Source organism: Macrotis lagotis, chromosome 1, assembly GCF_037893015.1.
Source record: "Macrotis lagotis isolate mMagLag1 chromosome 1, bilby.v1.9.chrom.fasta, whole genome shotgun sequence".
NCBI classification, from domain to species: domain Eukaryota; kingdom Metazoa; phylum Chordata; class Mammalia; order Peramelemorphia; family Peramelidae; genus Macrotis; species Macrotis lagotis.
Window position 1 is genome coordinate 557,547,166 of NC_133658.1, and position 22,032 is coordinate 557,569,197.

Here is a 22,032-nt window from a genome sequence, read left to right on the forward strand (position 1 = left end):
GGAAATAGTTCATGGTAATGAAGCTTCAAAAACTCTGCCTAAAGGAGATCAGAAAATATTGCCTTTTCTTTTCTTTCTTTCTTGGAGTACAACAAATAGTAGAACAGTTACTGATTGATGTCATTTGAAATAAAAGGTTGCTAGCCCAGGGTTCTGTCTTTTTAGACTGGTCTACTTCAGTAGTTAACATAGAAGCAGAGTATAATTAAAATATCAGTGGGATTTCACAAGGGAGAAAGAAAATCTGTTATATCTTCATGTTGGAGACTGAGAAGGAGGAGATTTAGTACTAATTTTTCCCTTCTAATCATTAAAAGGCAAATTTAGGAATGTAAGGTCCCAGAACATGTTGAATATAGAGTTAGTAAAGCCAAAGGATAGTTTTAGGAGGTCCGTGGGTAATGAATTTACAAGTGGTTTCTATCTCGTAATATGAATCCCTCAGAGTCTTGTGATTCCTCTAGTGTGGGGGAACTCTCTCTACTTGGAGGTAGGCTGGGATTCAACTGTAAGTTAGAGTCTTAGAGGTTAAAGATTTTTCTCATGGTCAGTAACTATCAGAAGCAGGGGAATTTCTAATTCAGAACAAACATGTAAATCCATTTTAAATGACTTTCATAGAATAAGAATGTAATTTTCCATCATTCCAAAGCTTTAGAAATAGCTGTTCCTTCAAAGACAGTACAATTAGATTATAAATCAGTATCTCTTCTAGGTTCCATTGGCCTTACTTAAAAATGAGATCATATAGTCAGCTTTGAGCCAAGAAGCAGCAAGAGATAGGTATAGACAGACATGGAGTCAGAATTCCAACTAGGTCTTTCTGATTCCAAAACTTAATAGCTATGTTACTCTGAGCAAATCATGTTATCTCTCTGGACCTCAGTTTCCACATTTTGTTGGATTCTAATATCCTTCTCATATCTAAATCTATGACCATTAAAGATTAGAATGAAAAGAAGTAGGATAGCATAGGAAAAAGAAATCACAGTTTGGGCCACTGATTTGAAAGAGTGAATAGGCATGGTATGGTATGAACAGTGACCAGACAGAAATAACAATTTTTATTCAGTTCTGTATGATTCGATGTGACCCCTATCAACCATCATAAGCTAATGTTGGCTGTGAGGTGTTCTCAGGAAAGTTTGTCATTTCCTTCTCCAGTGGAACACAGATTAAAGTGATTGCCCACTGTCATTCAGTAAGTGTCTGAGATTGGATTTGAATTTCAAAACTAGTATTCTATCCATGGAGCTAACCACCCGCCCTGGTTTTACCAGGAGCTAGAGAAAATGAAAACTATGGAACTGTTCCTTATCTAGCACACTTCTTCTGGTTTAGCAAGCTCAGCTCATCTTAAAGTCTAATAGGAATCATCAGAATTATCTAAAAAGTTCAGTACAAAGTTCCAACTTTTTCAGTAGCCTCAATAAACAAGATTTTATTAATCACCTAGGTTAGGTGGCACAGTGGATAGACCATTGGGCTTGGAGTCAGGAAAACATGAATTCAAATCTCACTTTAGACATTCATTAGTTGTGTGGTAATCACTTAAGTTTGCCTCAGTTCCCTCATCTATGAAATGAATGGAAGTAATAATTGAACCCACCTACCAGGGTTGTTGTATTCTTTTTTTTTAAAGTTTTTGCAAGGCAGTGGGGTTAAGTGACTTGCCCAAAGCCACATAGGTAATTATTATGTGTTTGAGACTGGTTTTGAACTCAGGTCCTCCTGACTCCAGAGCTGGTGCTTTACCTACCAGGGTTGTTGTAAAGCTCAAATGAGAGAATCATTGTAAAATGTTTTGCATAATGACTGATACATAGAAGTCCGATAGAAATGTGAACTATTTTTGTTAATAATTAACATAAAACAAAAAATGGAAACATTCCATTCTCTTAAGGCTCTTCCTCTCTGATAGGTGAGACAGCTTTTATTGTGTGTGTGTGTAATAAATATAAAATAATTACAAAGGCATGTATATTAAATACAACATAAATAAAATAGGACAAAGGGCAATAGAAAGTAGAAGAATGAGGAAATACCGCATGCAAAAGGTGGTGTTTGTCCTTCTTCCTGAAGGAAGAGAGGGATTTTCTGAGGGAGGAGGGAAGGAAGGAAAGCATTTCTGACTTGGGGGATAGGCAATGTAAAGGCATGAAGGCAGGAAATGAGACAGCTGGGTTACAGAGTTGGAGCAAGAGAAGAATATATGATAAACTTAAGAGGCTGGAGCCAAGTTCTGAAATGGCTTTAAAAGCTATAAAAATTTATGTTATCCTAGAGGCTATAGGGAGCTATTGGATTTTATTGAGTAGGAAAGTGATATGGTTGAATCTACACTTAAGGACAATCACTTCGGTAGCAGTGTGGAAGATAGAGTGGAATAGGGAAAGACTTGAGGCAGGGAAATCAATTAGATGATTATTGCAGTAGTTCAAGAAAAAGGAAAAAGGCCAGAATCAAGGTGGTAGCTAAGTGAGTAGAGAGTAATTGAATGCAAGGGATGTGGAAATAGAAAAAGCAAGATCTGGCAAACAATTAACCAGCAGGGATGAGGGACTAGGCAGAATGTAAAGAGTTGAGGATAAGCTTGAGGTTATGAACTTAGGTGATTTGCTAAATGACTGTTGTAGAAAGGTTAAAGAGTTCACACATGGGACATTGGAGTGTGTCTGAAACATCCCTTTCGAAATGTCCAAAAGGCAGTTAATAATTTGAGATTGATGCCCAGAAGATATTTTGAGTTGAAATCTATGACCCATGAGACCTCCATCTAAAAGTGATGATTAACATCCTGAGTGTTGATGATATCACTAAAAGAGCTTGTAGAGAGAGAGAAGAAAAGAGAGCCTAGGAGAGATTGAACAGATAGATAGGCAGGAGAGAATCTAGGAGGGAGTAAAATATGTTGTGAAACCTAGAAAGGAGAAAGCATACAAGAAAGAAAAGGAGTCAATGATTTCAAATGCAGCAGAGAGGTCAAGAATGATGAGAACAGAGGAAAAACTCACCAGATTTGGTGATTAAGAAATCTTTGATAATTTTGTAGAACACAATTTTGGTTGAGTGATAAGACTAGAGTGTTGACTACAGAGTTTTCAGGAGTGGCTTAGATGAAGTGAAGGCTATCTTCAGACAGTTTTTCCATCCCCAGGGGATTTGTCTAAGAAAGAGAGTGAAATATAGGATAATAGTTTGATGTGGGGTGGTATTGTCTACTGAAAGTTATTTTTAAGGATAGGTAGACTTGGCAATGTTTGAAGACAATAGTCAAGGAAGAAGTAGATAGGGAGAGGTTGAAGATGAGAGTGAAGGGTGGATTGAAGGGGCAATCTGTTGGAGAAAACGCAAGAAGAGCCACCTCATTATAGTGTTAGAGACATGTCTCTAACATGTAATCATGTTAGAAGATTCAGAAATAGACTGAAAGATGCTATCAGAAGGTATTTCTGTCAAATGGGAAATTTTTTTAAATAAAGAGCATCAGCCAAGTATATCTGAAAATCTGGGGATTTGCTGGTTCTTTCCTTGCTTCTTTTCCTCTTTCTTTCCTCCCCCACTTTTATTCATCCTTTATTCCCACCCTCCTTTCTTTTCTTCTTTCCTCCCTTCTTCCTTCTTTCTCAGTCACCTTCCTTCCCATCTTCTCTCACTCCTTTATTTCATTCATTTCTTTCTCTTATTTTCTTATTCCATTATTCTCTCTTTTGTTCATTTATTGTTTTGTTCTTTCTGACAGTTCAAGAACATACACAATAAATATAACAAAACACCTTACATTTGAATAGTTTCCCATTTTACATAAGTCAGCACTGTGAACTGATAAGTCTGAGAAAGAGTGAGCTCTTTTGATTACATACACACACAAAGCCAGTGATTTTCTACAGCAATTTAGGGCTAAAGACTGCTACTGAGTTTGACTTCTTATTCAATCCCCACAGTTCCATTTTGTTTTGTGTTTTAACTTTGTTTTGAAGACTCTCTTGCTTATAGTAAATCCAAATATTTCCCTCAGTGACTTGATTTGCAAGGTACAGGAATAAAACATGAGACACCTGTTGCTAGTACATCACAATTAGTTCATAATTACATTGATGGTAAATCCCTAGAGTAGCTGTAGCTTTTGTTTTCACAGTGGTCCCAAGCACCCTGTCAGGCTTCTGACAAATAATTCATTACATCCATAAATGTGCCAACTAAGTTGGGAAGAAGAAGAGTTAAGTGCCTAATTACCTTGTTTAGCACTGAAGAGTACAACTGGTGCTGAAAGGTTTTAAAATGGGAAACTAATTATTGTGGTAACAACCATTATACACCTTGATTTACCAAAGTAGAAAATGGAGATGTTGGGAAGAGAACCACCCTTCCCCAAAGTACTGAGTCTGTCCAAGAGTCAAGAGCAGAATGGAAAATCAACCTTGATACTACCTCCCAGTTATGAAGGCAAGAAAAGAATTTAGGTTCTTCCCTACTCAGTGATACTCTGAGAAGAGGAAGCTTCCAAACTGTTCTTCAGAAACAGTTTTGGTGTCTCAAAGAAGGGAACCAGAGAGCATCAGAATATAGGGCAATTTGATTTATGCATTGATTAGACCTAAATCCAATTTGGACACGTGAAAATTCAAGTGGTCATGAAAAAGAAGACTCTGAACCCTTCTTTTTATAAGCAGTACAACAAAAAGCTTCACTATAAGTTCATGCAATATTCTAAATATACTTGTGAGCAAAGGAATATTTGACCTATTAGAAGGTGAGATAAATGAGGTTGTACTCTAGTTTAGCACAGTGATTTCTCAGTTTTCCCCCCTCTTCTCTTAGATGGGCATTGAGATCTCTAACTTTTCCCATACTTATCTAGGGTGATTTATTTCCATGTTGAGAAGTCTGATGTTCTCCACTGAAATTCTACCAAGAATCCATATTCTGTTCTAGAACTAAACTTAGCGGGTTTTTATTTTTGGTCCATGAGTTTCTCACAGCATCATTTCAAGAGTGTTGAGCACTCAGAATTTTTTGAATTCAGCAAAATTACTTGATTGAAATGGACCCAATAAACTATACACTTAGAAGATTCCCCTTGAAAATGGCTATATATCTAATTTCTAACCTACTTTGATGTTTCATCTTGTCATGTTGGTAAAGTAAAGGCTAGAAATGAAGAAAGAATGGGTCCAGAGATTTATTATTTGTCCTTAACTGGAAATCAACTTGAGAAAGTTTAGAAGGGTTGATTAGAAGATTGGATAGAGGGTGCTTGTGTTTTGGGAGGTTACAGCAGCTTATCAAGACTGTCTACCAAAGAGTAAAAGTGAAACCTGTGCTGCAGAAAAATCACTAATTTTCTTTTTGAAGTTTTAAAATATTCATACATTAGTCAAATTGAAAATATACATAATTAAAACTTCTCCAGAGCAATCTAGAATGCCCATCTCCTAAAGAACCTGTATAGGTATAGATGGAGAAGTTTAACTCTAATTAAAATCCTATTAAAATATGCTCACAAAGAAAATGGTATCACATCTTTCTTGAGTTTTCCTCATTAATGTTTGAGAGTTTGCTAAATATTGAGAAGTTCCCAGCCTGAGGTGTCTCAGCCGATTCCAAAGATGACATTGGAAAGAGGTGACCCATAGTTTTTATATCCTTAAACTAGTGGAGTTCCATTAACTTTCATTAGAGTCTAAATATCTTCCCTTATGTACAGCTGTGTGGCTTGCCATTTTCCCATATTTTTGCTATCATCTACCAAACCCAATAAGTATAACCAACGCCTTTGTTTAATCAGGTGAGGTATTTGCCCTTCTCCAGAAAGTAGATTGGTTTATTCCACTTAGTTCACTTAATGGAATTCAAAAGGCAGACATTTATTAAGGATCTATGATACTTAACACAAAGGCAATATGGTATGGCACTGGATCTAAATTCTGCTTCTGATTCAAGATATCATGTACCACCAAGTCTAATTTATTAATGTACCTAAATAACTAAGACTACAAGTTAAGATGACTTGCAGATTTTGACTTGTAGGGCTAATATCCAATTGTTGAATCAAAATGCATTTTTTAAATGCTCCCTGGGCTTATCACAAAGTGAAAAATCAAATAATCCTTGATTTGAAGGAGTACACATTTTATTGGAGGAACAATATGTTTAAATATAATTAGGTATGAGGTGATTTTAGAGGAAAAATGGGTACTGACTAGCAAATGGGGAGATGAAGAAAGGCCTCATTTAGCAGGTCGCACTTGAGCTAATCTTAGTTTTTTCCAAGCTGTTGACTTTTTTTATGACTCCTTTGCATCACTCTCATTTAGCTTTCAATTTTTTTCTCCTAATTCTCTTATATGATTTTTTAAAAATCCTTTTTTAAGGTTTTTCCAGGAAGACTTTTTGGGCTTGAGGCTAATTCATTTTTCTCTTTGAGGCTTTGCATATGTATATGTATATGTGTATGTATATATATATATATATATATATATATATATATATATATATATACATACATATATATATATATATGTATAGACATTTTGACATTGTTGTCTTCCTCTGAGTTTGTGTTTTATCTTTCCTGTCATCAAAGCAGTTTTCTATGGTCAGGGATTTTTGTTTGTTTTTTACTCATTTCCAGTCTATTTTATGACTTTGAAGGTTGACCTCTGCTCCCAGGGCACAGGGCTCCCAAGCTTCTTGCCTCAGGGCACTGGCTTTCTGTGCCTTGAACTCCAGGACTGGCAGTTTACTTACTGAGATGGTTCTGGAGGCCTTGCATTTAACCTGTTGTGTTGTTGATCTGAAACCGGTTCATTGGAGCTTTAGCTATGTATCTGTGCTGGTTTGCCCAGACACTGCTTTTCCTGGGTTGTATTTTCTTTTTACTCAAGTGAGACAGGCTTCTTTTTGCAGTTCTACTAGTTATCTTGGGTTGGAAAATTGTTCCCAGCTCCCTTTTGTGAGTTATTTTGCTTCAGAAGTTGTTTTGAGGCTTGATTTTAAAGTTATTTTAGGGAAACTGGGGAGAATGCAGGCCACTTACTTCCTTATCTCTGTCATTTTGACTGTGCCTCCTTTGAACTAATTTTTAAAGGACTCTAATGATTTTAAGAGATATATAGGGGAAGAGACATTCTAGGCATATGACAGAGCCTATGCAAAGACCTGGAGGTGGGAGATGGAATATGATGGGTGAAACACCGCAAGTTCTTATGTAACATTAAATACTCTGAACCAGAAGCTTATGACTTTGAAATGAACCCCATCCTCACCAAAATGGTTCCAAATCCACTAGAGGGTAGATTTGGAAGGCACACTCCAGGCCCTCCCTGATTGAATATATGTTCTAATCTGGGGTGACATTACACATATTTCCTATTTTGTAGTAGAAATTTATATACTTATTGCCAAGTGCATAAGTGCATATGTGAAACTTGAGCAAGGAAATATAAATTCTGATAATGAAATCAGGGAAAATTACATAGAGGCAGTAACATTTTGACAGGTTCTTGGGGATGGATAAGATTTCAATGGGAGGAGAAAATGGTTGGAGGAAGGGAAAGAATCTCTAGGCAAAGGGACTGATGTGAGAAATATTGTTTTTCTAAACTCATTAATTGCTAGATACTTATTTAGGGCTTTATTTTGCTTTTGTTCTGAACCACATGTGTACCCTCCAAACATCTGTAGTACAATAATAATTGTCTACACTTGGTTCTTAGTGAGTAATCTATCAATAGTATTCTTTCCCTTTAAAGACTCAGAGAATTAGAGATGTGGTCTGGAGGATGGAGGAGGATCCCTAGAGACAGAGAAGGCAGAAACTTTAAAAGCTGGTGCTTATAAAGTATAGGAGAATACAGTATAGGAGAAAGATCATTGTACTTAATGGCAGAGCAATTCCCATGGGAATTGAGTAAGGCTTTCTGGGCTTACATTTCCTAATTTGTTGCCAAGACTACAGATTTTGGAGAATTGTTCTGAAGGTAAAAGTGATTGATATAAAATGTTTACATTTATATCAACCTCATTTTATCTTCAGATGTATATATTTATATGTGTGTGTGTGTATAAATGATATGTAAGTATGATATTATTTAGACATACACATAAATTTATGTTTAAATATATGATGTGATATATAAATATGTGTATAAATGATATATAGGTATGCAAATATATTTATATATAAACATATAAACATATAAATATATATTTGCATGTAAACATAAATGTTATATATACCTATAGGTATGTTTAAATAACATATAGGTATGTAAACATATTTATTCACAAACATATTTATATATGAATACATAAATACTGTATAAAATATGTGTGTAAATAAATTATTTGTGTGAATAAGTGTATGTATATATATATATATAATCATAATGAAATACTTACATAATAGTATAATGTAATAGAAAAATAGGCTGTCAGTAGAGACTTAAGTTCAAATGCTATCACCAATATTTGCTAGAAGTTTGACCTTGGTCAAGTCTTTGAACCCCTCTGAACTTAATTTTCTTATCCATAAAAAGGACAGAATACCTATAATATTTATCTGTAGGGGCTCTTAAGATGATCAAATAACATAATCTATGTAAGGTATTTAGCAAACATGAACTGCTATTAAAAATGTCAATTGTTGGGGCGGCTAGGTGGTGTAGTGGATAAAGCACTGGCCTTGGAGTCAGGAGTACCTGGGTTCAAATCCGGTCTCAGACACTTAATAATTACCTAGCTGTGTGGCCTCTGTCTCAGAAACTTAATAATTACCTAGCTGTGTGGCCTTGGGCAAGCCACTTAACCCCATTTGCCTTGCAAAAATCTAAAAAAACAAACAAAAACAAAAAAATGTCAATTATTATTACTATTAACTTTACTTCTATTTATAATGAAAAAAATATAAAATCCTGCACCACCCAAAGGAAAAGAGTGGAAGACTTTCCCCATACTTATATGCACCACTTAAGCATTTAGTTTTAGGAAGGACATTTATTATTCAAGACTGTCCTTCATATTAAAGTGTTTTGATAGCCTTTAAGATTCACCTCAATGCTATAGAAGACATTTCCTAGTCTCTAAACTACTAATCTAGACTTCTCTAAGATTACTTTCCATCTTCTCTATTTATATCTTTTATATACTTAATCATTTTACATTCTTTTCCATTAAAATTGGACTTGAGGGCAATGACTGGACTTTTGTCTTTATATCTCCACCATTTAGCATAGGCCTGATACATAGTGAATGTTTAATAAATTGTTTCAAGACTGATTTCAAAATTCCAGTGGGAAGGGTCATTCATTCATTGCTTTTTGTTCTTCCCTCATGTGACTTCCCTCATATGAATGCATCTATCTGTACCACTGATGTATCTTTTTTCTAGAAGAATAATGATAAAATGTTTGTGAAATACTTTGAATTAACTTGGAGGAGAAAAATGTCAGAGTATTTCATCTGTCTGTTGCTAAGCAGCTGTTATTCTTTTGCTGCTGACGTCAAGACTCAGTGTTTTTCTGCTGTTAAATAGAATCCATAGTTTCTGTTGAGGACAATAAGGAAATGTGATGATTCATTTTTTTTTGTTTGGTGGTGGTGTTGGATTTCTGATTTCCCTATCTTTCTGTGATACAAAGAATGATATGCTTTATAAGCAAGATGTTAGCCTTAGAGCCAAAGCCAGCTCTCATTTCTTTAAAGAATGAATTATGATTTCTCCTAGCATGATAAAAATAGTATTTGGTTATTCATGCTATGCCTTTTCCATCAGAGACTCTCATTCTGTGAAACTAAGTACTGGAAATACACACAAAAAAGGTACAGTCCTTACATTCACAGAATTTCCATTCTATTAGGAAAAGGAGGCAGCTAAGTGATATGGTAGATAGACTTCTGGGCCTGGAGTCAGGAAGACTCATCTTTATGAGTTGGAATATGACCTCAGATGCTTAATAGTTGATCCTAGGCAAATCTCTTGCCTCGTTTGTATTAGTTTCCTTAGATATAAAATGAGCTGGAGAAGAAAATGGCAAACCACTCCAGTATCTCTGGCAAGAAGCCCTAATGGGGTCATGGTGAGTCAGATATGACTGAAAAATGACTTCACAACAAGAATAATTAAGGAGGAGGAGGAAGCAGTATACTAATTATATACAACAGATAGATTATATATACACAGATATGAAACTCTCTCTCTATATATATATGTACACACACACAAGCTTGTATGTCTGTGTGTGAGTTTGTCTGTTTGTGTGTGTGTGTGTGTGTGTGTGTGTGTGTGTGTGTGTCTGTCTGTGTGTGTGTGTGAGTGTGTGTGTGTGTGTACAAAAACCTGGAAGGGATTAAGAAAGGTATCAAGTAAATGGTTAGATTTGATCTGAGCCTTGAACAGAGCTAAGGATGCTAAGAAACAAAGGTGAGAAGAGAGTACAATACAAAAGGACAACTTATAAAAAGACACAAAGGTGGTCATGTATGGGACAGCCAGCAGGACAGTTTAACTGGGGCATAGAGGGCATAATGGACTTTTAGTATTAAATAACATGGTTAAGGTAGATGAATGTCAAATTTTGACATCTGACAAAATGAAGGACTTTAAATGCTAAGATAAGGGATTTGCATTTCATTTTATACTCAATAGGGATGCACTAAAGTTGAAGGATGATATTGTCATATTTGTAATTTAGAAATATCAAAATTGCAGCTGAGTGGAAATTGGAAAGATGAGAAATTGGAGGCAGGGAAATCAATAGGTATCTATTATTGACTGTGATAAACTAAAACTATATGTATGTATGTATTATTTATATATATACATAAATATACTTGCAGAATAAATACACATACAGAAACACATAAATATATGTGAATATATATATATATATATATATATATATATATATATATATATATGTATATATGTATGAGTGTAGATATCCATATCAGAGGTGGTAAGTTCTGAACTGGGGTGAAGGCTGGATGGAGAAAAAGGAACAAATTTAAGGATGATATGGCAATAAAATCAAAATGACTTGGCAACTAATTAAGCAGAGAACCTGAGGGAAATAGAGAGAAGAGACAATGATAACTACAAGGTTAAGAATCCGATTTATTGGAAGGATTGGTGGCATAAACAATAAAGAGAGAGTATTACAGAGAAAGTTCTCTTTTTTTTTGCAAATGCTGAATTTGAGATGCAAATGGAATGTCTAGCAGACAGTGCTCTAGAGTTGGAACTCAGGAGAGAAATTAGTGCCATATAATATTCACATGCATAGCACTGATAATGAAGTAATGTGGAGCTGATGATATTATCAAGGAAGACAGTGTAAATAGAGAAGAGGACCTAGAATAATATATATATCCATTGGGACAGCTAGGTGGCACAGTGGATAGAACACTGGCCCTGGAGTCAGGCATATCTGAGTTCAAATCCAGCCTCAGACACTTAATAATTACCTAGCTGTGTGGCCTTGGGCAAGCCACTTAACCCTATTTCATTGCAAAAAACCCTAAAAAAATAAATAAAAATATAAATATCCATTGTTTTTTTATTTATGGTTAAGTTCAGATTTGTAGTCTAAACTACTTTGGAATTCATCTCAAGCTCCATTTCTCAATGTCTGCATGTTAAAGTGTAAAACATCATTCCATTCCCCTCTGCAGTTTCTTGTGGGTGCAGAATAATCTTGTGTTATTCAAATTTTCTTTCCTTTATGTTTGAAGGTCTTTCTCTTAGTCATTTGCAAAATTTGTTCATTGTCAGTGGAAATAAACTATTATTATCTTTCAGCATTTTGTTGTTGTTGATTTTTTTTCTCTCTGGAGGTGATCTTGGATTCTTTTCATTCATATTTTGACTTCTGTTTTCAGAAGTTCTAGGGTTTTCTTATATTTTTTCAAGCATTATGAAATTCTGTATTTTTTAACCTTTCTTGTTCTTCAGGGAGATTTATAATTCAATATTCAGCACAGTGCCTGACATACAACAAATTTGCAATGAATATTTATTGACTGACTTGATGGGTAAGTTGTTTCTTTAGATTCTGTCTTCAAAATCAATATATTTTGCTTGAACAGAAGTCATTCTTTTATGTGTCTCTTTTTATGTCTCTTCTTTCAGATTGCCCTTTCCTTCTGTGTATTTGTGTTTCCAAACAGTTATCCTCTCTTTTGTGTCTTTGACAAGACTTGCTGCTGTGGATTCAAATTTTTTTTTAAGTCTTCCATTTGCTTCTATTCTTCAGGTCATAAATTCTGTTTTTGCCATTCCTGTTTCTCTTTTAAGACATCCGAGAACATCTTACTGTGATTCTATGCTTTCTTTAAAATTCACAAGGTGCCATGCTTAATGACAAGGCTGTTCAACCTTACTTTTAAAAACAATAGACAATATATTTTGATTTCCCATTTTAGTGAGAGCTCTGTGGTAGCTTAGCTTTGTTTACTAAAGCATTTAGTAAACAGGGGGCTGCATAAAATTGCACTGTGGGGGTACATGAGGCTTGTGGGCCCCATTTTGGACAGCCCAGTTTTATGAGATGATTTATTTTCTTTGGTCTTGCAATGCTTGAATTCTTTCCCTGATGTATAAGTCATTTTTTCTTCTGCTATTATGATCTTCCTTGTTGCTTATACTTCCTTGGCTGCTTAAACTTGAGTTCTTTTGAGTTTTATTCATCCTGAGAATTTGGCCATTTCAGTTTTTTCCTTACTTTCCCCTATTAATCCCTTTTGACTCCTTCTTTTTGATGGTATTTTCTCTGCAGGCTGGATCTCAGAATGTCTCAGCCTTCCTTCATTCTGGAAAATGTATGGTTCATTACATAAAATCTCTGCCACAGGTGATTTATAGGGGGACAGAACTGACCCTATATTGATGCCAGGCTTTCTCAGGATAAGAGGATACTGCACAGTTCTTGACCTATTTGTCTTGCCTCCAGTACCCTCTGTTCCACAGTTCACTGACCAAGATTTGTATAGAGTTCTACCTCTTTTCTCTGCAGTCTCATCCTTGCTATCTCACCTTCTGCAAATTTCAACCATTTTAATCTCTACAATATTGGGGGCAAGGGAAGACTGTTGATTTCTGATGCATGCATGGAGTTGTGCAGATCTACTTCCAGAAAGATGGTAGATAGCAGGGAGAGCTTTTGAGTGACTTTTTTTAGGAGCTAAAGAGTAACCTTCTTGTTAATTCACTGAGTTTTTACCATGTACTTCATGTCTTGGGCCATGGGGCAGTTGAAATTGCTTTATTTCTGATGTATAATTCCTTTTGGAGAAGTTTAAATGTTCACAAAGACTGGAAAAAATCTCTTGCATTTTATTGGTTACATGATTTGAAAGTCTCCTTTATAATGGAAAGAGTATTGGCCCAGGAGTCAAAAGACCTGAATTCTATTCCTAATTTTCTTTTGTCCCTATAGCTTTTTCAAACTCGTATTTCTCATTTTTTAAATATGAAGATTTCTAGATGATATATAACATTTCATTTACCCCTAATATTTTATTAGTACAGTTCCTGGCACATAGTATAGACTTAATAAATACTGGTGATTTGATTTACTCTATGAACCTAGTGGACCAAAAAAATATGACCCTTTTCTGCTTAAAAGCAACACTTCCTTTGGAGTCTCAAAGATCTTCCTTTTGAGGTTAAGAACCTCCAAGAAGCATTTCATCAACTCCTCCATCAAGACTGTGAAATCATGCCTTAAGTTTTTTTACTAAATTAATTTGGGCTCATTAGTCCATGTGTATTTTGAGTTACACGTTCTTTTATTTGGAAATAATGGCAGAACTTGAGGTTTAATTGATATTTGGCCTCGTTTTAAATACTGTTTACCAAGTTGGAGATGTGTTGCTATCTAAGCCATTCATATGCACTTTGAAAGGGCAGGCCCGACACAAGCTTGCTTTGATAAAAAAAGATTCCAGGATTCTTCAAATTCTTTTAGAAAGTACCTCAGCTGACAGCTGGCTTTTCATGATATTTTAAAGAGGATATAATGAGCATGAATGACAGTGTGCACGATGCAGCTTTTCTTTCCCTAAGTTGACTGCTCTATCTTGCGTTTTTTTTTTTATTTTCAAATATCTAGTCATCTTAACCACTCTTATTCAAAAATCTGATCTTCTTGTATGGTTTGCGCATGTCGCTCATATTTATTTGAATAATATGTGAGTTAAAAGTAAAGTATATTTAATCATCTAACCCTCTGTTAGATGGAAACTTTTATCATCTGAAATGTGTCAGCATTTTATTTCAGGAACAGATGTCCTATTGTATCTTGTATTCACAACATTCTAAACAATCACTGGGTGTATTCTCTATGTGTAAAGATGGGGGTATAGAATTAGCCCCAGTGGGTTATAAAAAGGCAGACTGTTAGTTTAATGTCAGAAAGAACATTTTAACAATATTAAATGGAAAGGGTTGCTTTATGAATTTCTCAGTCATAGGAGTATTCAGGTAGAAACTGGGTGAGTGAGTACTGGTCCAGGGATATTGTAAAAAGATATAGGAGGTTAGAATAGATGATTTTCCAAATTTCCTTCCAAAGATTTTGTGATTATATGACTACTTAGGATATTTCATTTAGGTATAAAAATAGTTGTTTTAAATTAAGAAATTAGGTGGAAGGAAAGCACCATGAAAACAGTAGATCAGGATACCCAAATTTGATTAGCCTAGAGAATTGCTTATATTATGTTTAAAACCCATAAGTATTCTTGACTTCTTTCTGAGCCTTTAATCACAATCACATGAATGCTATGATTCTTCATTCAATTTACTATCAAATGAATCAATTAATTAATGAAAATGCAAATATTCAATACTTATCAAACTTTACAGTAAAAAGCCCTTATGGTATTGACAAGGTCATTGCTTCTAATTTCATATGGCTATTATATTTTGGGGTTTTGATATTTAAACATTTCCCTTCATTATGAGATGCCAGTTCCTGAAGGCCTTGTGCCAACAGAACACAAGTGGAAACTGTCAAGGTTTTAATTCTAGACCAATGCATCTGTCACAGGAATTACAGACTAAATAAATTTGCTCAGGTTCATAACCAGAAGGTTGGAAAAGAGATGATGAATTGAGTAGCCACAGTAACTTATGAAGATTACTGGTTATGGAGATGGTTTGTTCTGTGACACTTCAGGGAGATCCCATTTGCTAAAATTACTGATCTTTTGAAGAATTAAAAAAAATCTTATTTATCAAGATTAATAGAGATAAAACTAGAGATAAAATTTAATCAAAATATCTGTATAGTAACTAAGAAGCTCCTTAGGGGTAAAGAACCTTAAATGAGTTTATAGACATTCACTTGTATTTGGGGTATATTAGACAAAGATCAGGAAGTACTTAGGCCCAAACATTTTAGGATTCTATGAGCTTACAAAGAGGGTCAACAGAATAGGAAGTCTGTGATTTATTAGTTTTAACCTTTCATTTTTTGCAGAATTTCCAAAGCGGCTAATTATCTCTTTTAATTTTCTGTGTTTTATACTTTCTAGCTGGAAAGTAAGTGGTGAAAAGAGAGAATATGGCATATGGCTCACATTCCCCCCCATACATTTTAGGCTTCCTTCTGCCAACCCCAATAAGCTTAATGGTCAGGGTCATGTTCAAACAAGTTAGGAATTACTTATATCAAGAAAAAGTTGAGCAGAGGCTCAGAAAAGAGCTTTTCTAACTTTAATTGCTGAATTCCAATAAACAACTTGTGAGACCCTGGAAAACATTCCCTGAACCTTAGTTTCCCCATCTACAAAATAAGAAGGTAGATTAGAATTCAGGTGATCTTTAAGATCCCTCTTGGCACTAAACGTATGGTCTTTTTAATTTCCTATGACCCAATGTTCAAAGCCCTTATAACTACATGAGGAAGGGAAGAGAAATTCAAAGGTGACTTAAAATATATTTTCTTCTGTTGCTGTTTCCTCTAAAAACACTAAGTATTATGACACATATTTTTTAATCCCACATTAGAGGTAATTAGGTGGGCAATTAGAGGTAGAGTGGATAGAGCATTGGGTCTTGAGTTTGCTAATATCTGAGTTCAAACTCAGCCTGAAATACTTAATAGCTTTGTGACTTTGGGTAAATCACTTATATTCTATCTGCCCAAGTTTCCTCAACTGTAAAATGGGGATAACAATATCAACAACCATGGTTGTTTTGAGTATCAAATGAGATTAATATTTGTAAAGTAGTTAACACAGTGACTGGCAGAAAAGAACTTAATAAATGTTTTCCCCTCTTTTATCAAAGTTTATTTTGCATTATGGATATTTTGTAGACATAGTATGCCAGGTCTGAGGTCAGGAAGACTCATTTCCTGAGTTCAAATTCAGCCTCAGATACTTTGTAGTTGTCTGACCCAGGGCAAGTCACTTAATCCTGTTTGCCTTAGTTTCCTCATCTGTAAAATGAGCTGGAGAAGGAAATGACAAACTTCTTCAATATCTTTTCCAAGAACACCCAAATGGGGTTTTGAAGAGTCAGCAAGAAGAAGACATGTTTCTTACTAAGCTAGATTGCAAGCTATTTGAAAACAACCCATTTAGCATGGAATTTACAATTAGTAAACCCTTGTTAAATTGAGCAAGTTTTTACTGTCCAGGTTCAAATTGGAAACACATCTCAAATTCTCTATTGAAACATATGGAGAGAGAGGGGGCAACTAGGTAGCAAAGTGGATAGAGCACCAGGCCTGGAGTCAGGAGAACTTGAGTTCAAATCTCACCTCAGATACTAAATAATTGCCTAGCTGTGTGACCTTGGGCAAGTCACTTAATCCCATTGTCTAAAATAAAAAATAAAAATAAAAAAAGAGATGGAAACATATTGAATTGAAGAGATGAATATTGGACCTCTGATTTCATTGGTATTGAGAATTCTGGGTTGAAGAAACTCGCTCTGCCCATGTAGGTTAGAACCATTGCAGAAAGTTAGAAAATTGCTTTGCTCAGGGACACTCAGTATTAAAGGTGGGATCCAAACCAGTTGTTCTGAGGCTCAGATTCATTAATGATTGTACAAGTGACTGCACTGTCAATAACTAAGTAGAGATCTGACTTCAAATTTATCATTCTTCTGTTGTACTCAAACTTTCACATAAAAAGAAATATGCCCTTATTTGGCTTCCTGCAGAAGAATCTTAAAACAGCCCCACAAATGCATACTGTAGTGTTGAATCTGCTATAATTTGGAACACTAATTTACTGCGCATGTTCCAGAGTCTGAACAAATTAAAGTGAAACTGGCAAACACATTTCCAAACCTGTCTTTTTGTTCAGTTTTTCATTGTGTCCAATTCTTCCAAACTCCATTGGGTTTTTTTGGCAAAGATACTAGAATGGTTGCCATTTCCTTCTCCAGCTCATTTTACTGATGAGGAAATGAAGGCAAACTTAGATTAAGTGGCTTGCCCAGGATTATATAGCTAGTCCATATCTGAGGCCAGATTTGAACTCAGGAAGATGGTTCTTCCTGACTCCAGGCCCAGTGCTTTATCCACTGAACCATTTATGTGCTCCAGTTATCCCTCTAGTTGAGTGGAATATAGAAAGGTGACTATTTGAGGATACATTTAAAAAGAAACATCTTAATTCTATCAGGATTATTAGAACAGGATGAAGTTAAATCTGGTATACAAACTGATGTAAACAAATGTGAGCAAAAATTGAGTCTTTGATTGGAGGAAGTTACTGGGTTCAAACAGTAACCATGCTACGAGGGTGCTGAAGGAATGGGTTTTCAATGTGGGAATGACCCCTGATTCATACTGATACATTCCTCTCTTTACTGCTAAAAATTTAAAAGAAAACTGTTTTTCTCTAGCCCCCACTACTCAGCATCCTGTCTTTATTATTGGATGAATAAGCAATTAAGCTAGCAGTCATACATGTATGACCTTGAAGTCAGTGTAAAATTTACTATACTCCTAGCTTGGTGACTAGATTATTCTTCTACTTGTAAAGCATCTTTTTTACCTTCTATTCAGTTTCTGCCAATTTGAACATGGGTCCATGCTTCTTGAAACTGAAATATTCTTTAAAAAAAACTTGATAGACAAAGTGAATTACATTGTTGACTAGAGATGGTCAAATAAGAATAGTCCCTAACCCTCAATTTGTTCCTTGGGCAGAAATCCTAATGTTCTGTTTGTGGATATTGGTATATAGCCACAACCAATAACCATTTATACAATGTGGGATGTTCATCTTTTAGTGTTATCCCATTTAATGATAGTATTATATCCTTGTGGTTAGTTTTTGAATCAGTCTATTACGATAGAGACATCTTGGATGATCTCAGCAAATGGACAATGAACTGGTTCCAGGATTGAATACAGAGTGGCAAGATTACATTTGGAATGCTGCTAAATATTAAGTGCTCTCAAATTGCTTCCTGACAAGAGAAACCAATCTAAAATTTTTTTGATATTTTTCTTTTGAAACCACTTTCATTTTCACTATATATCTCTCTCCCACTTTCATCCCATCTCCAGAGAGCCATCTCTTATAATACAAAACTTTTAAAGAGGGGAGAAAAAGAGAATTAGCAAAACTTGCCAACATATATAGAGTTTAATATTGTATGAAATATTCCACATCCATGGTTCCTTACTCTTACAAAGAAGCAGGAGGTAATATCTTCTTATATTTAATAAAATAAATGATAATAATAATAAGTAGTATTTCTATAGCTCTTTAAAGTTTGGACAGTTTCTTGCAAATATTATCTCATTGGATCTTCACAGCAAATTTGAGAGGTAGACATTATTATTTTCTCCATTTTACAGATGAGAAAACTGAGATAGAGATAGGATCACACAGCTATTAATTATTTAAGGTCAGGTTTGAACTGAGATAGTCCTGACTCAAGGTATAGTGCTCTATTCACTGTGCAACTAGCTACTTCTATCTCTTCTTTGGGGTCAGCCTTAGTTATTATAAAGTCATTACTGTTCAGTTTCAATTAATTTGCTATTGGTCTTTCTATTTATATGATTTTCATTGTGCAAATCACTTTTCTAGTTCTGCTTATTTCACTTTGCATTAATTCATATAAGTCTTTTCATGGTTATGTAGATTTCTCATATTCATCCTTTCTTACAGTATAGTAATATTACATCATATTCAAGTATCACAATTTGTTTAGCCATTTCTCAGTGAAAATTCCTTCCTTTTAATGATACATTCTTGTGATATTATATGAATAAAAATCATGGAATATCTTCATATAAGGAACAAATTTACTAGCTTCCTAAAAGGCAAGTGAAATATGAGAGACAGGTATATTAGTATATCAGCACGTCATGGGTTATACTTTGCACTTTTGTTGCAAAATACATAAAACCAGGGCAGTTAGGTGGCTCAGTGGATAAGAGCACTAGCCTTGGAGTCAGAAGGACTCCAAGTTCAAATCTGACCTCAGACACTTAATAATGGCCTAGCTGTGTGACCTTGGGCAAAGACATTTAAACTGGTTGCCTTGCAAAAAAAAACCCCAAAATACATAAAACCATAGAAAGAGAGACCAGTAATGATCTGAGAGACTATCATTTTACTGCTGAGGAAACTGAAACTAAATGATTTGCTTAGAGTTCAATAGATGTTAAGAATTTAGAATATGTATGCCTGGAAAAGGAAGGAGGACAATTGTAGCAAAAATGAAAGAAAGCCAATGAACTAATTGAATATTGCAATGATTTTTCTAGAATACTAAAAGGGCTAACAGAAGACTTCCTGCATGTGGGGTATAACTTTCATGGAGGATTCAGAGAAACACATGGAGTAGGGTATGAAAAGGTGTGGATGAAAAAGTTGTGAGCTCTACTAGTGGAGAAAGTTCCCAGATCCATGAGATTATGGATTCATTGGACTAGGTCTTTTGGTAAAATATTAAGTTTTTTAATCCAGACAAATATTAATAAATTATAAAGATGATTGAAAAGTGAGTGGGCAAAGTGAAAGGTACTATGTATAGTTTTGCTTGGAAAAATAATAGCAAATCCAATAATTCATATTTACTTAGTTAGATAACAAAATTGAAACAAAGTTTAATTGTCCCAAGGAGAGAAAAAAAATTAGGTTCTTTTGGCAGAAGTATAATACTGATAATTTAAAAAATTCTCTAACCTGAATAAGATCATTGTTTATGAGCTACCTATTCTTTGCAGTATGCCATCTGTGTAAATGTCTTGTCAAATCAAAGTCCAAAGCTTTCTTGACATTTGAAATCTAAACATTCAGAATTGGAAAATTAGTCAATTGATTTTTAAAGCGAAAATATCTTGAAACAAAATGCCAAAGGAATACTTATTTTAAAGTATTTGTTAGTTGAAATATGACTTGTGAAGTTTTCATATTAATGACTTTTTGAATTGCCATCAGTAAGAAACCATACTAGAAATTCTAAACTCCCCCAAAATCAGTTTTTAGTCCCTACAATGCCTTGCAGTCATAACTTTAGTTACAAGAATATAAAAATAAATAAGTAAAAATATCATGTATATTGATGACTTTCAATTTCTGTTTGTTTGTTTTTTTAGATTTTTCAAGGCAGTGGGGTTAAGTGGCTTGCCCAAGGCCACACAGCTAGGTAATTGACTTTCAATTTCTATAATTCTTTTAATGTTATATATTTCCTGTAACATCATTATTTATTTATTTTTTTAGATTTTTCAAGGCAATGGGGTCAAGTGGCTTGCCCAAGGTCACACGGCTAGGCTAGGCAATTATTAAGTGTCTGAAGTTGGATTTGAACCCAGGTACTCCTGATTCCAAGGCCGGTGCTCTATTCACTGTGCCACCTAGCCGCCCCTTCATGTAACATTATTAACCTATGTTTAAATTTGATTTCTTATTGGGGATTTTTATTTTTCCACAATAAAAAAAGAATAAAAATTCAAAATTCAAGTTTTCAAAATTAATCTGCTTACTAAAATGATATATATATCATTTTAGTGATCTGTCATGGATATAATTTTTTTCTTTTAAAAATATATACTTTTATTTTTTCAGGTAGCAATTTTTTAAATTAATCTCTTCATTCTACTACCTTTTCCTCCCATTGGGCAAAATTTTTAGGACTCAAAAATCAAATCCCTCAATGCATATCTATTATAGACCAAAGGAAAAAAACAAATCCTCACATCAGCCATGATTGAAAATATGACTCTTTCTGCATTTTATGTTGTTCATTTCTCTATCAGGAGGGGAGTGACATGTTTTATTTTCATTCTTTTGGACTCCATTTATCTTTGCAATTGTTATAATTCTGAAGTCTTTCAAAGTTGTTTTAGGTATTTTATTGATCTCTAGTATAGCTTAAGAAGCCAATGAAGAACCTGAGGAGGTAGATGTAATTACTTGCCCAAGATCTCACTACTAGTCAGAAGAAAAACTGGGACCAGATCTTTTACACTTAAGCCAGTTTTCTGTCTGCTACAACATGGTGCATTCATTTTATTTTCAAAGATGACAGATAACAAATGTTTGATTTGTTTCCAGAAGTCTGTGGTAGGGGCAGTGAACTTGATTTCATCTAGGAGAAGCCTGGATACTACCCAGAGGAACTGGTTCTATTTACTACTTGAGTATGAACCCAAGAGAGAATGTTAGTCTAGGATCAGGACCTCCTGGACCACTCTCCAAAGTGTCAAAGATGACACTACCTGTGTGAGTTGTTCCCTTACATTATCAATCCCTTCCATTCTCTCTACTGTAGATTCTATAGTATTATAGAACTAAAATTTCTTGATAATAAGTTGCCTTCTTTTGGAAAAAAAATACAAAATAAATAATCTCTAGATTAGCCAGTCCAATTAGTTCTATTCTACCTACTTTATGTGTTGAGTGGTAATGGGAGTGAGGAGAAACTTTGCAAGAGAAACTCTCTTTACATGATGACAATACTTAAGGAATGTTTGATTTGCTGAGTTAGTAAGTGAGAAGGCAAGTCTTAGGTTAAAACAGGAAGTATTTTTATTCCTTGAAAAA

General features: G+C 34.6%; 1 protein-coding gene and 1 long non-coding RNA gene across 3 annotated transcripts in view; both read left to right on the top strand.

Annotated features, from left to right (window-relative positions):
• The window catches only part of HHLA2 (HHLA2 member of B7 family), an 82,015-nt gene that overhangs the window by 8,114 nt on the left and 51,869 nt on the right, over positions 1–22,032 (top strand). The gene's annotated exons all lie outside the window — the stretch shown is intronic.
• LOC141521324 (uncharacterized) overlaps positions 10,220–22,032 on the top strand; it is a 35,766-nt gene continuing 23,953 nt past the window's right edge. The window contains exons 1-2 of the long non-coding RNA XR_012477899.1: positions 10,220–10,423; positions 11,954–12,033. This is a non-coding gene — a long non-coding RNA (uncharacterized LOC141521324). The remainder of the gene's footprint in view (positions 10,424–11,953; positions 12,034–22,032) is intronic.